The 18,859-nt window shown below is 42.1% G+C and overlaps 2 long non-coding RNA genes across 5 annotated transcripts in view; one reads left to right on the top strand and one right to left on the bottom strand.

Moving 5' to 3' along the window:
- Nucleotides 1-18,859, top strand: part of LOC128453997 (uncharacterized) — a 90,757-nt gene that overhangs the window by 56,370 nt on the left and 15,528 nt on the right. The window lies entirely within an intron of this gene.
- LOC128453998 (uncharacterized) lies at nucleotides 4,605-17,737 on the bottom strand. Of its 3 annotated transcripts, none has more exons than XR_008341579.1 (4): nucleotides 17,458-17,737; nucleotides 11,945-14,972; nucleotides 6,289-6,419; nucleotides 4,605-5,484 (listed from the first exon to the last, which is right to left on the bottom strand). It is a non-coding gene; the product is annotated as an uncharacterized LOC128453998 (long non-coding RNA). The 3 variants fall into 3 exon arrangements; XR_008341580.1 differs by having other exon boundaries at nucleotides 14,741-14,972; XR_008341581.1 differs by lacking the exon at nucleotides 6,289-6,419 and having other exon boundaries at nucleotides 14,741-14,972.

The raw sequence follows: 18,859 nt of genomic DNA, 5'->3' as shown, positions 1-18,859 counted from the left end.
AGGAGCCCCATATCCGGCACGCACACACGCCACAGCGGATACAGACACAAACATGCTGACAAGATAGCGGCGTGCTAGAAATGTGACGGCGAGGTGTTGGAGCTGTGAATGTGGCATTTCTGTTTTTAGAGGAATTAGTGATGATTGTGTGAATCATCCTCCTGTCGGTGTGAGAAAGCTATTTGTAAAACGTGGAGCTCTTTTGTTAACGTTTCTTGGTACGTGGTCTTCGCGCGTGCTGTCATTATGCTGTCATTATGCTGTCATTATGCTGTCATTATGCTGTCATGCTTCTAAGCGTCTTCATACACGTGTTGTAGCAAAGCAGCTTCTGAGTTTTTTTTCCCATGGACCGTTCCTATAGTGGGGGGAGACTCAGACATTTAGAATGTAGGGAAGGGCCGCAGGGCTGCCATCCACTGTGGGTACAAGGAGAGTTTGCTATTATTAACCTTGCTATGAATCCCGTCCTTCCACCGATCCACCAGTAATCCTAATAATCCGAGCTTGCACTCACTTACTATCCCTCTGTAATAAGTGCCAGATGCCGATAGTTCAGATAAACAGCAAACCTGTGTTTTTATCCAAGAAAAATAAAGCAGAGGGGCCCGCTGGATTCCACATGCTGTGATGAAAGAATGTGAAAACATCAGGACGCGGCAGAGAGGATCTCTCTTCAATGAGACGGAGACAATGTGCCTCATGCAAAAAACATCTCCAAATCGAACAGACTTGTTTTTAAGTGGTTAAGGAAAATGCGTGGCATCCGCCGCTTTCACGCACTTAGAACTTTTTCTGTGGTGAATGAGGATTTCAAATGGTGCGAGCGATGTTCGGAGTCTGCCTTTCTCCAAAACACTAAAGATGAAGCCGAATTTAACTAGAATAAAAGAAAGTTAATTCTGTTTAATCATGATTATCATCGTCAGGGTTTGCTGCAGCATTTTTCTTTAACTTTATGATCTTATTCCGGCATGAACATTTTAAAATGCTTCAATTCAGTAGTTAGTAGAACTCTTTTGCTCCGATGCCTTATGTGTCCCTTCCACACAGTTTTGTTTTGTGTCGTTTCATACTGAGACTCTGCTCCCTAGTGTTCAATGCACAGAAATGCATTTATTTAACGGACAGCTGGAGACGTCACTGCAGACATGGGGAGAGAGGTAACTTCTTCTTTTTTTTTTTTTGTCACTGCTCAGCTTTGTTAAATATGCGACATGGCTGCAATATCGAGACAAAAAACATATCGTGTGATGACAGATCAGTGACAGCACATTGTTTATGTGAATTATGTTAATATCTGTATATCTATTGATATCTATTGATATACAATGACACAGTATTGACTTTGTCTATGCTCACTTCCTTCAGGGCCCTCGTGCAGGCCGCAGTCCAGAATAAGATTCCCCTGTCAGACACAAAGGTGTAGCAGCACCTTCTATTGGATGATATTTTCTCATCGCACCATCTGTGTGACTGGCATGTGGAGGTGACGCCCACCAGCCCTTCAGTCAGGCACAGCTTTGCTCGTGTGAGACATATTTTAGCATCTAACTGTAGCTACGTCTCTTCCTGTCTCTGTCTGCTGCACCCGGCTGCTCCACCCTTCGCCTGAATAACGCGTCTGTGCAGGAAAACCTCATCTTCTGTTGTGCATGTGTGAAAGGCAAACTCTGGGTTAATCCTCTAGCCAATTCTCCGGATTTTACACATCGGTCATGTCTGCAACAGCCGCTGCTCTGATGATGTCCTTTTGCAGCTGATTAATATTTTGCGTGTGTTTTTAATGTGACTGCATGCTCACTGTGTGAGATGTGCTGTCTTCAGTCTCTGCGGAGTGTGGATCGTCTTTTGAATCAAATTGTTTGTGCATTAAACTTCCCCGACAAATGGAAGTATAACAGTTGTGGGCGTCAATTACGCTCAGGAACAGATGGCATTCATCACGTTGAAACGAGCCATTTGCCACGATTTAAGAGTGTTTGGCTGAATATGACTTGGAACGTTTGTGTGAAGGAGCCCCGTAGAGAGAAGGTTTTGTTTTTGCACAATGCATATTGAGAAAAACTGAGAAGCTCCACCTGAACATCGCTGTTTGAGAAGGTGTGCAAGGTAACTTTATAGAGAGGAAGAAGAGAGGCAGAGAAAAACAAACAGTGATAGATTTTTTTGCTTGCAGTTCAAAGTAAGTGCTTTGGGGCTGCTGTATAACACAAAGTGATATACATCCACACACACACACACACACAGCTCCGTGGGTCTCTGGGTGGGAGTAGCAGCGCAACACTGTTCTCCTCTGGTGTTTCTGGGCGGCACAAATCACATCCACCATTACTCAAACACAGACCAGTGGTGCCGGAGGTCCAAAGAGAGGGGATCATGAGCCGAGGATTACAACAAATATACTGTCAGGGATTTATCTGTTCATATAACCCACCACCAGTCAGTGAATCATCACGCCGAGCCCTTTTCGATAGAGAGCACACACGCCAGATGATGAAGAGAGGTGGTGCGTTAATGCTGTGGCAAAATAGTTCTTTTGGTTTTGATCAAGGCAAAGATGAGATGAACAGAGTGAAATGTGACGTTGGGCACTTTTATAAGGCACCGACAACCAGGTGTCTATTCAAGGCTCGGGGCCAATTAGGTCAAAACTCCAAACTATCAATTAAAGTTTGCGTCTCAATGGATGTTTCTGAATCGCTTCCTCCGTCACTTCTGACAGTGATTCATTCTCGTTAGTACTGGGAGTGTGTCTGATCCAGATGCTTGGTTTCCCTTCTCCTTTCAGCTGGAGAGTATGCTGGCCTTGACTAATAGCCTCACACAATACCTGAAGCTTTTATATGGCCGTTGCTGGGGCAATGTTTAACGCTGTATAGTTAACTGTGAGACATACCCACAATAAGTTTTTCATCCTTCACTGATTGGTGGTGCAACCGTGCTTCAGAGGAATGGCAAAATATTTCCGAGCTGTTGAGACCAAGTGCTGTAGAATATGGAGAGATTAGCATAAATAAAAAATAGATGTACTTCATATTTTAAAATGAGCCGGAGACAACTTTGAAAAGGGAAATAATCACAGTGCTGTTAATAGTGATAATAGTGATAATAGTGATAATAGTCCCATGGCTGCCCTTATTGCAAATCCATCTTTTTACCCAACGCAGCGCTAAGCAGCCGCCCTCAGCCAACCAGTGTGTTAGAGCAGCCACTGCGTCTTCGTTTGCCGCCTCCGGGCCTATCGCCGCTCTACCACTGGAGACAGCAAAACCAGAGAGCCAATGCCAAGGAGGAATCGATCAGGATAATGGTCTTTCCCCCTGTGGACAGTGAAGCCAGGGCAGGTGGCATATCCACCCCCATCATGCGCCGTGCAGAACCTCCATCACCCTCTGTCATCCCGCACTGCTGACTCCTCATTCTGTCCAATCTGCTGGTCCTTCACCTTATCTCTCCGGCCAATCGGCTCGCTCCCGATTCCCCCCCCCTCGTCAACCAATTTTCATTCCGGAGCTTCGCTTTAACGAGTCGGCGCCCTCTGCCCTTTCTAATCATCCTGGACGCTTTACTGAATAGCCGCTACCTTTACATGTAACATCAGAAGAATCGTGGAGGCAGAGACGTGCCTCCCGCCGCTGCGCTTTGATAGTCTTATGCAAATTAGCCAGACCACTTGACCTTGTGTCAGTTGCTGTGGCAGAAGTCAGAGGGGGAAAAAAATATTCTTGGCAAACTTCATCGTAACTTTATGATCGTTAAAACTTTGATTAGTTTGATGATTCCTGTGTTTTTGTCACTGCTCACTCAGGCACTACAAGAAATCCGAGCTGATAAGCAGCTGAGCGTTTACTTTAAATTTGCTCTATTTCATCATTGTCAAAAACTTTATATTTCCTGTCATGCTCTGGATTAGTTGCTTGGCGTTTAAAAAAAAAAGAAGCAGGTACTTAAAGTAATTTGCCAGATGAAACCCAGGGAAATTCCACGTTGGTCCTCTCGCTGCCATTCTAACCCCAGCACTTTCTTTCAAACCCTCAATTGCCTCCACATTCTTCTCCTCTGTCACACTCTGAATCAGCTCCTCTGTTCCTTTCCCGGCACTGGAAGTAGAAAAGAAAAAGAAACAAAACTCTGACTTAGCATGACCAAACATCGTCTTCTTTGTGTCTGAGGATGACGTGTTCACATGGTATTTCCAACAGTCAACACTGCTCCTCGTGTCTCACCCCCTTCTTTTCATGTCGAATAATGGTGTCCCCCATTAGGCAGAGATGTGTAACTGCATGAGTCACACACGCCAACAGCTTCTTTTTGTCTCTCTTTGTCAGTCTGAGCGTCACACTGCTGAATACAGGACGGGGCATTGTGCCAAAATCAACTCCGTCCTGATTTTCTTTATCCGGTGTGTGTGTGTGTGTGTGCCTGTAGTTTTGTGTACTCGCTCATGTCATGCCCATTTCGTATTTATTGATTTCTTTGTCTATTTGTCTTCAGTCCATTACAGCATTATTGCCATGATTGCCCTTTGGAATAAATCATCCAAAAGGCTGTTTAGGCAGTCAAGCCACATACTGTACAATGAGGCATATCTCCAATACATATTGACTAAATTGTGATGGTTTATTAACACAATAAAGATAATTGTTATTGGTAATTGACCAAATAGATATGACTAAATGGGTTCAAATAGGCCCACAAACACTGCAGGCATGCTAAGTTTATTTCTGTAAGCAGCAGATTCGTGACTTTTCAATGGGAAAAACAAATGAGCTCATTTGTACTTGAACACCACTTTTGAATAGTACAAATCACTGTAGTCAAAATAGCACTTATTCATGCATTTAGCCCACATGGAGATGAGATACTTTCACAAATGTTTCCTGAACCGCTTAGTGGTGAGCAGTGTTGCATATATATATATATATATATATGTTTTCCAGTTTAATTCCATTTTAATAAAATGGAATTAGACAAAATTAGAATTAGCCACTGTATGCAAATCATACTATGCACTTTTACATACATGCCTTTGCAATCTCTGGATATTTGTCAGTTTTTAACCTAAAGAAAATAATAATAATCTTCAAGTTATCTCAACTAAAGCCCCTTTAATCGTTATGAAATGAACTAAACAAGCAGCCTGCACACCCGCGGCAGATCTCCACTGAACAAACAGTTGAGCACAACAAAGTGGGATCAAACATTAGTATTCTCTTTCAGAATCTCTTGTAGTCCTCAGTCTCTGCTGTCAGCAGGGTGGCACGGTGGTGCAGTGGTCACGCCTGCGTGGGTTTCCCCCTGGTGCTCCGGCTTCTTCCGGCAGTACAAAGACATGCAGGTTAATTTGCAGCCCTAAATTGCCCATAGGGGTGAATGTGATTGTTTTGTCTCTGTGTGACAGCCTGATGATAGACTGGCGACTTGTCCAGGGTGCACTCTGCCTCTCGCCCGATCTCAGCTGGCACTGGCCCCCCTGCGACCCTAAAAGAGTAAACAGTATAGATAATGGATGCTGTCTACTGTCGACAGGTTATTCATAAGTTGAATAGCTCAACGCACGGCAAGTAGCGCAAACAAGCACAGAGATGTTTCCAGGGGACAATAAAAGTGATGAACCTCGTTGTTGTTTCCAGGAATATCTATGTTAGAATAATAAACCAAACAAACTTACAATTAGCTCATTTCCTATATTGACCAGCAACTACACGACATCACTTTTATCTGTCCCACACTTCCATTGTCTCCTGTTTCTACATGAGTGTGCTATTAGTATCAATGTTTTGTCATTTGCTTGTATATTAAATCTAATTGCGTGTGCCTGAGCTGCCCTGCGTTGACCTCACAGGACCACCTATGAACTGGTTATAAAGATGGACGACAAGTATCTTGATTGACCTCTGGTGGCTGCCAGAGGTATAATTCATAAATCTATAAAGTCAACGTAAAAAAGGTTTTATCTCAAAGATGGTTTCTGTAACTGGCAGGATCTCGTTCCATCCCCCCCATGTGCAGCTGTCACGTCCTCATATACAAAACAACTTCTAACATACGTAGATATACACTGCCCCCACATTACAGCATGACTCCTCTCCAGTCAACCCTCAAAGCGAAAGGAGGTCTAACAGAAGTCCCATGCAGTTGGGAAATGACAGTCCCTCAGCTTAAATAAAAAAAAACACTGCTCTGCTGCTTATAAATTATTAATGTGACAGCGTTCCTCTTCTTTTTTTCTTCTCTTGTTTCTCTCCTTTTTGGGGCATAATTAAATCTCAGGAGCTGTCTCACTTTGCTGGGGATTAATCTCCCGTGGCACATCTCCATCTGCAGCCTGTATCGTCATCCATCACTCTCGGCATTAGCCCCCAGCCGCGCCACTGTCTGCCCATCCCGGGCCGAGCTCCCTGCATAAGGCCACACTTGGGAAACAAGTGTTTGTGGGGTGGGAGATCAGAAAGAGAGGGATATGAAAGTGACAGAAAGAAGGAGAGGAGATATGCATGCTTACATGTGTGTATGCGTTTGGAAGGGTGTGGGGGGGGGGGGGGGGCAGTCAGCGATAAATCTTAATATTTCACATCAATTTTATTTTGCAGGGCTGATTTGAGTCTCATTTTCTTTCAAATGGCCTTCTCCACCGAGATCTGATTGATACTAATAGCTTCTACAGGCGCTCACATTTAGGGAGGGTAAGAGGCTTTTTTATTGGCACAGACAGTTAGCAGTCAGTGTGGCACCAGGCAGGATTGTAAATTTGGCTCTCTTTCGTGTAATGTGACTCTTGAGGGTGGTTGGACTCCGAGGGTGTGATACTCCACCGCTGTCCATCCACACTCCCCCCCCCCCCCCCCCCCCCCCCCCCCCCCCCCCCCGTGGCTGTCCAATACTAATGAGATGAGTAATTCCTTAAATGGCATAAACAGGCACAAAATGCACATCGTTTATTTCTCCGGTGTGGCAGATTACACTTTGTAGGACCAAAGGACTTGGATTATTTCAGTGCATTTAGATATAGCCGTGCTATCAGTATTGTTAATATTGCTGCTGTAAATGTTTTTTAGGGTTAATAATAGTAGTAGTAGTAATTTTGCTCAATGACATGAGGATAAATGTAGGTTTGGTACGTCTTTTTAAGTCTAGACTGAGATCTGCAAAAGGAAAGTTTAACTAAAATGTGCAGTGCAACATGACAGCAGTCAGTCACAGAGAGTCGGAGGCTTTAGAACTCTCCCAGGCTTCGGATTGGAAACCGTCCCACCCACTAAATAGCCAAGTATTTTGGCTGCCTGGAAGCCCAGGTGATTTAACGGGCTCTCGGCTCCAGCATGCAAGGTATGGTTGATCCAATTTCGGCCGTGCTCAATCAACCTGGTTCTGCGAGGGACGCGGAGGCCGGGTACCGCAGTGTGTGCAAGAATGGATTACTCAACAAAGCAGCTTTTAAAGGTCATGTTTCTGCTGCCGCCATGCCTACAAGATCCTCACGCAGGGCACTGTTTGCAGGCCGAGTATGTAAATTCATCACATTCCTCCGACTCACCAGTGATTTATGCCGTGAACAAGAGGGGCATCGGTTTTGACTCAGAGTCGGAGTGTGAAATGCAACGCGGCTTCTTCAAGGTCCTGTTTGTGGAATGTTGCGCTCTAAGAAGCTGAGAAATCTCTTGTCTCAATGTTTACTCGTGCTTTTGTTTAGCTTGGTTTGGTTGTAAATGCAGACGCACATTTTAAATGCAAACAATGTCAATCTCACAAATGCACACACACGTCTTTAGGGTTTTTCCTCTCCTCCTTTTTTACATCTTCATGCATCTTTCACATGGGGAGCATGGTGTCATGCTTTTGCATCTGCCATACAAGAAGCCAATTATATTATCAGCATGGGACCCCCGCTTGACATCGCATGTCCTGATGGTATAATGAAACAAGAGAGGTTTCACACACGTCCTCCCACTGTGTCCTTGACGTTTGGAAATGCCTACTTTGCTGTTTCTGTAATTTGGGTGAGAGGTGTATTTTCCAAGATACCATGGTGGTGAACGTCCTCCGTAGGGGACGGGCAACCATGCCTCCCATTTCAAGTGGGGGGGGATCCAAGGGGTTAATTCGTAGTGTGAGACGTTTTGCTTTCTCCTGTCAAAGCTCAATTAGGACATGTTTCCTTACATAATCAAATTAATAACTGTTGTGTGAGTTTATGGCAATTCTTTCAAAGTTTTGGTCATTATATTGGTGAACTCAACGGTTGAATAGCTTAGATCTGCAAACTTTGCTAATTAGAAGTCAGATTGTTAAGAATCTAGTTGAAGAAAAACATTTGTTGGTTTTAAACACATCACTATTTTAAAGTTATTATGTGTTAGGTTCTGTTAAACGGAATACTTTTGGGTTTTGTACCATCTGTTGCAGTAAACAAACATTTTGAAGACATCACCTTCAGGTTCTTGAAGGTAATGTTTGGCATTGTTTTATTATTATTTGACATTTTGTAAACAACACAATTAATTGATTAATTAAGGAAGTTGTTAATAATACAAATTAAATGACAGATGAACCCATAGTTTTTTTAATCTGCCACATATATTTTTAGAGAAATGTTCTGGAGCTGAAGTAGAATGTTCTGGAGGAAAATAACCATCGACATGGAAGAGAATTTTACTAACTGTTGGAGGGCATCAAGCCTAAAATGCAAACTATAACAGCAGTCAGGAATGTTTGTTGTAAATGTTCAACATGCTGCAATAAAATGTGCCAAGCAGCGCTTGATGCTGGGGTCTAAAACAGGCTTGTTATAATGAGATCTCCCACCAACAAACAGATGTGGTGAACCAGCATTCTGTGAAGTTGACATCTGTAGATAATTGGATGGTGTAGCTATTGTGGAGAAACACATTGTGGGCCCCTGTTTCTCAGCGAGAAGTCATTATCAATGTTTATGTTAATAGCTTTGCCACACAAGGCTGCATGTGTTCGTGGACTGGAGGGGGGGGGGGGGTTCGGCAGACGGTTTCTGTTTTTCCCCATTTCTTAGTCATGGCTCAATAGTGGTGCTCGGATTTTCAGAAGTCTTGAGTGCTCGAAAAATCTGCCATGAGTTTCCCGAACTTCCCTTTGACTCCCTTGATTTGACACTCTTGGCCTATCAGTGTTATTGCGGGTCACAGCACCCACTGGAACACAACCAGTTCCCAGAGCTTCACGGCCGTGCAGCAGCTAATTGTCCCTCCTCTCGCTGTTTGCTCTTCAGTTTGTAGGAGCACTCTGTCGGTGCACTCCAGCTCTAACAAGTAGGAGCGGCCATCGAAGTCAAAAGCTTCATCGACATTTTCCTCATCAGGTTATGATTCGGCCATGATAGTCTCTTTAATCAAAATTCATACCCCTCTTTTCAACTCTATTTCTGAATCACATTTCCACCTCTGACTTCCTGCAACAAGTCTTGAGAGTGAGACCACTGTTGAGTGTAATCTTGCCAGACTCTTGGCAGAGACCAAGGATAGAAATGTATAGCCTTTCGTTTGTCCTAAAAAACTGTTAGTGGACATTTTGGGGAATGTCGCAGTTGCCCCATAAGGTTAAATCTACTGGACCAATTTCAAAAGTTTTTGTCTGATTTATTCATTAACCACATTCACAAACGTGGGGTCCTGGTTGGAAAACACCAGAATTCTCCTTTAAAGTTGTATATGTCTGCTTCTGAGTTCAATTTTGAAATTTAAACCGATTTCACTAGGTAAAGCTATGCCAAAAAATGTTTGTAAGAAATACATATCTAAATTTTTTTTTTATGTTTGGCTCTAATTTGTAAGCTTGAAAAAAAGAGTGTTTGTCATATGGCAATATGAATAAGAATTTCATCAGGCATTTGAGTTTCTGTGAAGAACTGCTTGATGAAACATAAATACTGAGCGTTCCTTATGTAGGATGCACACAGATGCCATGAATCTATTTAGTATTCTATCAAAACTGTTAATTTTAAACCTATTCTGAATGAAGATGGCCTTTCGGTCTCTCTCTTTGTTCTGGTGAGGTTTGCACTTGATTGCAATTTGATCACATTTGATATTTCACATTAAGTCTCATGGCAACTCAATGCATCACTTATACATTCCAGAAAGTAAGCACATCCAAGGACAAAGTATGTGACGGTAAATGCATCGTGATGGGTTCCTGAAAATGTTTGTCTTTACTGAGCTTTTCAATGGAGGTAATTGAACATCCCGAGTAATGGGACTGATGTGAAGTGATGAAGATTGCAGTGAGAGCTGCCGTTTGTGTTTAGTCTCCTTCACAGCGCTAACAGCTCACTCAGTCAACTCTGTTTAAATAAAGCATGTGTGCACACAGGTTTTTTCGATTCATTTACTGCTTGGCTAAATGTAAAAATGGGCAAGATATGATCTACTGTAAAGGGATTCGAGTTTGGTGTGTCAACAGGTCGCTGAGGCGCCTCAAGCAACTCAGAAACCCTGTGACCGCAAACACAAGGATTTTCATGCTCCTATGGTTTTCCAGAGAACGAGACATTAATAACATCCAGTCCATAGCAATCCAGCTTTGTTGTAAGAGAAGTCAGAGTTGAAAGGTAAGAGCATTCAAGCTAAAAGCAGAGAAAGACCCTAACGGAATGTTATCTTTCTTTATATTCAACCCAGCACCGGTTGTAGCCTAATAACCTAGACTTCAATCCTTGATGAGGAGATTTGAACGAAGGCGGGGATGTAGTTTATTTATGTTTTTTTTCTTCTATTTTTGTAAAAAAAAGAAGAAAAAAAAGAATGGGGATCTGCTGGATATTGAAACCATACAGACATATGGTTGGTATAACCACCAGTTTTAATCATTTCAACTTTGCTTCTAAGAAATAAGAAAGAAATACCCATGAACCTCGGGAGCAGTTTCTATGGAGAAGAAGCCAGTCAGAGGTGTAAATTGTAACCGTAGGGAACTCAAAACTATTTGTTGTTATAGCTGCTGAAGTCTATCAAAACTGACACCGATTTTTAAAGTATATCGATTGTAGCTGTAGATTGTGTTTTCAATTTTCTCAGCACTGTAAGCTTTTAGCGACCCATGACAGAACTTCATCGATTGAGCGTTGAGGGAATCGTCGGTAACTTCTCCTCCGAAAAATGTTTTGATGTTTTTATCAAATAACCATGTTTTCTAAAACACTTGTGAATCGTTTGAACTAATCATTTACAGCAGGAGAGTTTCGTGCGGAGCCAAGACATAGAAGTGATCAAGCTGTGAGTCAGGTACTGTTGTCGGTTGGAAATATGACTTATATTCTGGAAGCAGGGGCTCTCCTGTGAGCATGTTAACCAATTTGGAGCTCGGAGGGGTGGTGCCTTGTTTTGTTTTTCCCAAACCAATCTGTAGCAAATAATGTTTCCCTCCCATTACTGTCATTTTCCATCCACACATCAAATTCTGTAATGTTGGCTTTTAATCATCCTACAATAACAGGAATTGAAAGTTAAAGGTTGTTACATTATTTCTGCCAATTTACAACCAACTGTACATCTGTGTCTATCCATCTGTTTTCAGCCCTTATTGTTCTTATTCTACATGGATGTGGTTGGCAAGCGGGCTAGTTAAAAGATAAGATAAGATAAGATAAGATAATGTATGCATATTGTGCCTACCGATGCAAATCTGTGATTGGTCCATTGTTTCTGCAACTGAGGGAACCATCTGTCAGTAGGAAAAAAAACAGACGTGTTTGAATCACTGAATGAATCCTACGTTTTTCAGAGGTCTGTGGCCAAGCTATACCAATTAGCATAATGTGACCAAGTGGTGCATGGGTTCCGTCTTGCACTAAATTAAATCCCATTTAAACATGTATGTGGGTGTTGTTTTGGACGGTTGTGGTGAAGAAGGAGTGAACCTCAGAAGCGAATGTGTTGATTGACCAGTCGTTCTGCGCCCTGACCCTCACCTTTGGTCATGAGCTCTGGGTAGAGACGGAAAGATTGAGATCACGGATACAAGAATCCTGAAATGATGTTTCTCCACAGGGTGCCTCTGTACAGGCTGAAAGACAGGGTGAGGAGGTCGGACATTCGGGGGGGAGCCCGGAGTAGAGCCGCTGCTCCTTTATGTCAAAAGAGTCCAGTTTAGGTGGTTTGGATTTTTTCTCGGGATGCCTCCTCGACGCCATCCAGTGAAAGTTTACCAGGCGAGCCCAAGTTGGAGGAGACCTCAGGTTAGACCCAGAACTTGCTGGAGGGAATCCATATTCCATCTGTCCTGGGAACGCCTCGGGATCCCCCAGGAGGCGCTGAGAAGAGAAATGTCTGGAACACCCTGCTTAGCTTGTTACCGCTGCAATCCGACCTCGGATTAGCACAAGAATATGAAGATGAAGAATTTAAAATGTAGCTCTCACCGGTAGACATATTTAAATTTATATAGCATTCAATGCAGGTGACATAAAGTTTAACTGGGAAGAGAAGCTTCATTCAGTCTCAGCTAGTGAACATGAGTATGTCTAACACTCAAGGAATGATGTTTGATTTAAAGTGATTCAACCGTGTTGATGGATTTATGGTTTAAAAGTACTATAGAAAGGTTCAACTGTGGTAAAACTGTGTCAATTTCTTTTTCTTTTTCATGCATTGACATCATTTTTATTATTATTTCTGGAGTAAAGGTGATGTTGAGTTGGCTTGGCAGGTTCATCCACGCAGCAAGATAACAAATTGATCATGAATTAATAAGGTCACATACTAATCAAAATGTCCCATGCCTAAGTCCGAATGCATTAGCGGGATCAGACGACTTGTGTTCGGAATCAGACGAGTTGGCGGAAGCTGCTGAGGCAGAGCAGCGAATACCAGAGAGACAGCAGTTCAGCAGGTCAGAGGTTAAGTAGGAGAAAGACCAGATGTGTCCAGATACGTCACGGCTGATTAAATTCTTTCACTATCGTTCACTAAAATAAATCCTTCCAAGAGGTTTCTAGGGCCCACATTCCCATCTGTATCTGTCTGCCAGCTTATTCATAGATTTATATATAGACATAGAGTCAGTTTTTCCTTTTCTCTTTCTTGATATGGCTCTGGTCGTAGTTATAGATGGTACGTATTAGAGCCGACAGATGAATCAGTTGAGCAAAGAAATCCACTGATATGAGCCTTTTACAGACAAATCAGTCTCTGACCATATGCACAGATATGAAAACCTTGACTTCACAGAACAATGCAGGAAAAACGTGCATTAATTCTACCTACACAAAGAAATGACATAGTACATGTATGTGTAGATGATGCTAATATACTTTTACTCACTAAAATCCATTTTGGACATTCTCCAGTAAGTATAAAATAAAATATATTGTGAAATAAAATATGAGTCTAAGGAGTCTCACATACCACTGGGTACCCTTTATAAATAGCTAAGGAGGAATTATGTTTCCACCTGCCCTGACACCCATGAAGCTCTCACCGTTTTGTTAACAGGGAAAGTGTTGATCAGTCTCATAACTACTTTTGATTGCAGTGGCCATAGGGAGGTATTGTACAGGCATGTAATTATCTCCCACTGTCTTATGCTGATAAGGACAAAAAAAAAAATGCTGTGTCTTAAAAATGTTAATCCGGGTATTAGACGAGAGGAAAGATGCATGTTTCAGTGCGGACGGGGAAATGGTTTTCAAACGCGTTCACTAAAGCCCTCTGATTGAAATTACTTCTTTGGCTGGGAAAGTTTTGCAAGGCCTTCTCTTTGCTTTTTTTATACCAAATATCTCGGGAGTGTTTGTACTGTAGCTGCATAGTGGATGGAAATGTTCAGACTCAAAATGGAGAGTGCAGCTTTTTTTTATATGTACATAAACAGGCCTTGGTAATTGCTATCAGTGGAGTATCTGATAAAATGTGCTGTTATCTGTGTCGGCTTTTAAGCTATTGTTTAATGGTCAGATGGAGCTGCATGGAGCACTAATCCTGCAGTGTAAGCACTAATTTTCATTTTTCAAAATAAAGCCATAGTACAGCTTTTGTGCGGCATTATCACTGTTCATCATTTTATGGCAATTTGAGGAATCTGAATGAGACGGCATGAAGTGCTTCTCCTAACAAAGAAATAAGACGCTGGCTCCCCCAAAGCACAAGTGGTCAACATGCAGAAACTTTAATCTACCCCTCTCAAAACATTCCATTGCCTCTCCATGCAGATTTCCACTCAATTATTTGGGTCCTATTTGTTAACAAGTGATTATGATCATTTGTATTCATATTTTAATAACAATAAAAATAATCTAAAAGTACTTGGAAATGCAATGAAACACCTTTTTGACTCGTCACAGTGGAATAAGCCCAGAAGTAAATAATAAAATGAATGACTGGATTCAATTTAGCTGCTTGAGTTTCAGGGTCATGGTTTTGTGCCTGCAGGCTCACTGTCACACTGCCATGTCTTACTCTGACTCTCAAATAGAACACTGTCACCATTATTGTCATGAGTAATTAATATACTTCTCCTCCTATGACAAGTCAGGAAGGAGTTGAGGAATTAAATAAATGTTCATGGAGCAATTTAGAACCACATCAATCAGACTATAATAACCTTAAGTGCAAATCTAAAGTGCAACTCACCGTGGCCAGAACAATTTCATTAAATTAATTCATTGGACCACAGAAGTTTGTTGTTCAAATGATGAAACGACGCAGTGATTTAACTGTGTCTTACTGGGAGTTAGCCAGTTCACAAGCAAGTACCAGTACCGGCCTACCTGCTCAGGAAGTGACCTACGAAACCACTTGCGAGGCTTTGACCTTTCACTCTCTCTGTGGACGCCACCCCGGGCCCCTCTTGAACTTGTCAGCATCCCTCCCATGTCTCTGAACCGGGCAGCAGTGATTTATTCTCGGTGCCCTCGCTACAAGGAGCGCCGCAGGGTTGAAAGATGATTGTCCTCCTGAGCAGGGGAATGCGACGGGGCATGATGGTGTCAGGAACCCCATCTGGAGCAGAGAGCAAACTCTATCACAGGCACAAAGGCGCCAGTTGACCTTTAATCAAAGCAGAGCCATTCAAACGGCTGCTGTCATACGAACACTTGAACTCCTGTTTTACTGGTTTTTAATCTGCAATGTTACCATTCTTAATCTATTGCAACATTCCATTTAGTCCTATAATGGGCTGGGCTATATGGAAAAACATCTTATTGCGATAATCAGTCGATATCGATATATATCACGATATATATCAAATCACTATTTCTGTCATTTCAGCTTCAGATGGTAAAACAGATTAGTGGAATTACCCGTCTTTGTGGCAACATGCTTTCCACACAATTTGCAATGCACGATATACTGCTTCTTATTATAGCTACAATATCTCCACCCTAAAAAACAGGTCTGAGGTCAATGATGTCAAATTGCTTTGTTGTGTTACGACAGTATTATCACGATAGTAACAATCGGCTTCATAAGCATGTGCATAACGTGACTTCACTACGTTTGTTTGATGCACATGAGGTCTTTCTGCATATAATTTTTTTTCTTTGCACACATGGGGGTCAATTTGAACTGTGGAGAAGCAATCCACCAAGGTGACAGCCCGCCAGGCTTTTAAAGGAAATGGTATATGGAACTCTGGTTGGTTTAGTGCACGTTGCTCCCAAAACATACCAATGATTTATTGAGAGGCTAAGTGCAACACTTTTGAACCATTCGCCTCTTGCAGGAACTTTCTGCCCTTCAACTAAAAAGCATTCGGAAAAACACTCCTTAATAGAATAAAATAGAATCCTGCCCCACTTCACTCACATAAAATCTGACGCATTTCTACAGTTACCTCCAATTATAATTACTGGAAAGTCCACCGTATTCATGTAGCACAAAACCGTTGTAGAATGAAAAGAGCCTGTCTGGAAAAATTAGTCTAATTGTGGTTATTTTCCTGTAATTTGAGTCGTCTGCTCCGTCTGTTGTGATGATGTCACTTCCTGATATCATCTAGGCCTATTTACGTCTGGTTCTTTCTTCAGGTGAGGTTAGTCATCCTGATGAAGCTAGTGTGTCACAACACGAAGGTGAAGTTAAAGAAAATAATCTTTGCCAAGCATTAGATACACTCAGGGATGCTTTAAATTTTTCCACAGCAAGACTGCCTCTGTTAATGTCCTTATTTGCATCAATTTAAAAAATAACCTTTAAGGGAAATTAAATAAAGAATACAAAGGGGGGGATTTATAAGGGATACAAGTTATATTTCAGCTTCAGTGTGCATTGAAAATAATTTTACATTCACCAAATAATCAGTTACCGTAACTGAAGCCCTGCAGTGCAGGTTTTAATGTGCATTACAAGTCAAAATCCAAAGTTGCCGTGCTTTTGTTTACAGATTATGCTGAGTTCATAGTTGCCATTATGATTATAGAGATTCAAATTTATAAGGATTGTAATATTAAGAGTTGATGTTTGTTTCTCCTCAATAAATGTCATTCTACAGATGTAAAACCTTCTTAACACGAAGCAGGGGCGTCGTTAGGCCTGTTTTTTTTAGTTTTTTTAATTAAACTATTGCTTTACACATGGACAAGTTATTTATAACTCTAACATGCTACATATGTGAGTGCGTTTCTGGTTTGTATGTTTTCTCCCCCTTCAAATAACAATCCAATAGCCTCTCATCATACTTAACAATAAAAGACCGGGCACTAGGACTTTGGGGAGTCTGCATCGCTGCTGCGCTGGCTTTCTCACTCTGCCAAGTAACGTCTCTCATCAAGACAGCAGGATTACAGCCAAGGAGTTTAGCTCATAGTAAATGATGCACGGATTGAAATTGTAAGTACAGGTAGTTACAGAATGTGGCTATCTGTAGTTCTTAACGATTGTTACCTGCTTAAATGTAGGTTTACTTGAGGCAAATGAAAGGGAATATTGTAATGAGCTATGTTAACACTAAGCTAGCTAGCTACCTATTTTGTTAGAAAATGTCTCCATTGAGCAAGAGTGTGAACGAGCAAATTTGAAATGTAAGAAATAACTATCGACAGCTCTCTATTCTTTGCATTAATATCTATCTCTAGTATTTTAAAACAATAATATCAGTGCCTATAGAATGTTGTTGTTTATAATCAGTTCATATTTGTGTTGTCAAATTTCACAATGACCCTGAAATTCTGTCTCTTCTGTTATCTTATACTGAATGAATGCAAGCAAAGATACAGAGAAAAATCACACTCTTTCTGATTGAACCAATCTATGAACTGTTTGAAACATGGATATCCGCAGCCCCAAATGAGCCCGCGCGCAAACATTCAGCGTCCCTAGGGACTAAGCCCCCCCTTTCTTTCAATCCTAGAAACGCCCCTGACACGAAGAGATCAACAAAATAAAAGACCTTTCTAGGAAGTTCTCATGGCTAAATAACAGAGTTACAAAAACATGACTAAGGACGTGTTTAGGATGAAGAGCTATAATCTTGTGTTGACCTTACCTGGACGTTAGGCCACCGGCGGTGCCATCGCGTCTCACTGCGTTAAGCTCTGTGTACTAAACCATGCCCACCCACGCACACTACATCCAACTCTTCAGTGCTCGCCGCCCGATCAATGACAGTCCCTTTGCTACGGAGGAAGAGAAGAGTTTGCGTGTGGAAACGTGCGCGTGTTAATTTGTATTTATGTGTGTGACGGAGCAATAAATCTGTGGTCGCACGACATGATAAATCCTCTTTGCTGTTTTGATTGCTTGAAGTTAATCTCATTTTCCGAGCATCGGGCCATTTGATGAAGTTAAAAGAGTAGGGAGGAACTTGCAGAAGCATGTGTTGGCCACTTAAGTCCATCATACTACAATGTTGAGTCATTTCCGTCGTCTTGCTTTGAAGACTCCGAGGAGCTTGCTGTGGTACCGCAAGCCACCGTACGTTTAACGAAGATGAAGCGGGATGGAGTCATTATCTACTGATGTCTCTTTTAAATTCTTCTGTCCTGCTGACGTATACCCAACCCACTCATCTCCTCCGCTCGCCCCAACCTTCCACTGGCACTGCTCCTCTCCAGCTTTTCCTTATTTGACTTAATGCTGATAAATGAGCCGGTTGTTACCCGTAGCATTTTCTCATTCTGAGGGGTCCTGTTGGATTCACTGGAGCTTACTTCACAGTGTCTTTCTCTGTCTGTTCGATGGAATTGGCCGCGAGGACAGAACGGTTCTGGTTGTGCAGTTCTGGTGAAGGTCATGATAACTTCCCAATTATTAGAGTTCACGCAAAGGTGGCTCTTTGACTTCCTTCGCCCCCGAAAGGAAATTCAGAGATACATTGTGTGTGTTATATAATCTATTTTTATTTCGTTCCGTGTTAGCTGTGCCTTGATCTGCGGTAGACCTTCTGAAATTAAAAAGAAAAAACATCAGAAGAGTTTATTGCATTTAGAGAGGAACACAAGAGCCGCTAATTTCACCTAGGAGATTTAAACACTTTAAAGCGCTGCCATCGATGTAAATGAACACTATTATTCTCCCAACGGTCTTCCAGAACATTACTGTAATTACCATAATTATACACTGTAAAAAAACACGTTTACTGAACTACTGGAGCAATATCTCCACAGCCTCGTAGTGTACGCCGGCAAACTGTTTCGGCAAACTTCTCATTCCCCTGGAGAGCTTTTTGTGTGGCTCTACACTTTTATATATAAATATAAATATATAAAAGAAAAGGGGATGGGGGTGGGAGGGAGAAACAGGAAAGGAAACAACTGTGTGCAAGCGTGAGAGATGTCAGGCTTTACTGATATCGCTGGCTGCTCTGTGTGATGCTGGGATGCCAATATCTGGGTCAGGCCTCCCAGCCTGGCATCAGGCACCATGCAAGAATCTCCAGGGAGAACTCT

The sequence above is a fragment of the Pleuronectes platessa genome, chromosome 13, assembly GCF_947347685.1.
Source record: "Pleuronectes platessa chromosome 13, fPlePla1.1, whole genome shotgun sequence".
Lineage (NCBI taxonomy): Eukaryota > Metazoa > Chordata > Actinopteri > Pleuronectiformes > Pleuronectidae > Pleuronectes > Pleuronectes platessa.
The sequence above is the reverse complement of the archived record's forward strand: the minus strand, read 5'-3'. Positions and strand labels throughout refer to the sequence as shown.